We start from the raw sequence: 1357 nt of genomic DNA on the forward strand, positions 1-1357 counted from the left end.
ACAGCTAATTTAGTGTTCCGACTAATTTCTCTCTTATTCCATATGAATTTATTCAATCAACTTCCTACCATGCCAGCTTTGTTGATTCTGTTGTCTATTTCTATATTTAATTTACCATCTTCAGTAAAAATTGTGCCTAAGTAGCTGAAATGTTTCACTTGTTCCACAGGTTCTCCATTCACAACACAGTTGACATTTTCAATGATTCTGCCTATTTTCATTGTCTTTGTCTTTTTATTGCTCACCTTCATACTATATCTATTATAACAGCTATTCAATTTAGTCAGAGAATCTTGCAGACTTGTAGCGGATTTATTTAGAAGTATAACATCATCCGCATAAAGCAAAGAGCTGACATTAACATCTCCAATTTTGATATCATGTTTAATACCACTTTCCTTCATAATGTGATCCATATAGATAATGAATAACAGAGGGGATAATGTACATCCTTGTCTCACACCAGATTTAACATTAAACCATCTTCCTGTGCTTCCTTCAATTCTAACTGCCGACTTACAACTCAAATACAGACGAAGTATTGCTTGATATAATGCCCCATTAACACCACATAACTGTAGCGTATTGAATAGCTTCTCTCTTGGCATCTTGTCATATGCCTTTTCCAAATCGACAAAACTTAAATACAGATCTCTGTTATATTCCCATGCTTTCTCAACTATTTGTCGTAAAGTGAAGATCTGATCCTGACAGCCTCTATTTGGCCTGAATCCAGCTTGTTCTTCACCAAGCTTTTCTTCCACAATTCTTCTCAACCATTTCTTGCATAGATCTTGCCAGGAACACTCAGTAGGGAAATACCTCTGTAATTCTCACATTCAGTTTTATATCCCTTTTTTATATATGGGTACAATGAGAGCTCTACTCCAATCATCGGGAATTCGTCCCTCTGTCCAGGCTTTCTGAACTCTGTAAGACTGTAAGACTCTTATACCATCATACTTCTGGTCGAATATCATCTACTCCTGCTGCCTTTCCACATTTCTAGCCTTTGATAGCTTTTTCTACTTCAAGTATGGATATGTATTCCTGACTGCATACCTGGTCAGTGTTTTTTACCACTGTGCTGTCATCACTGCTGGTTTCATTTAGCAGTTTTCAAAGTAATTACTCCATACTTCAAGGATATCTTTTTCTCCCGTTTTCATGTCACCTTTATCATCTCTAATTCCTTTTACAGCACTCTTTCCTCCATTCCTAAGCTTCTTCAACAACCTCCAGAATATTTTGCCACCTTTTTGATATTTATTTTCTATATTCTTGCCAAACTCCTCCCATGACTTTTGTTTAGCTAGTTTTACACAGTATTTAGTATTCTTGCATTTGTCTCTGTATT

Source organism: Typopeltis vanoorti, chromosome 1 (genome assembly GCF_054136105.1).
Source record: "Typopeltis vanoorti isolate ZY-2024b chromosome 1, IOZ_Tvanoo_1.0, whole genome shotgun sequence".
Classification (NCBI taxonomy): Eukaryota; Metazoa; Arthropoda; class Arachnida; order Uropygi; family Thelyphonidae; genus Typopeltis; species Typopeltis vanoorti.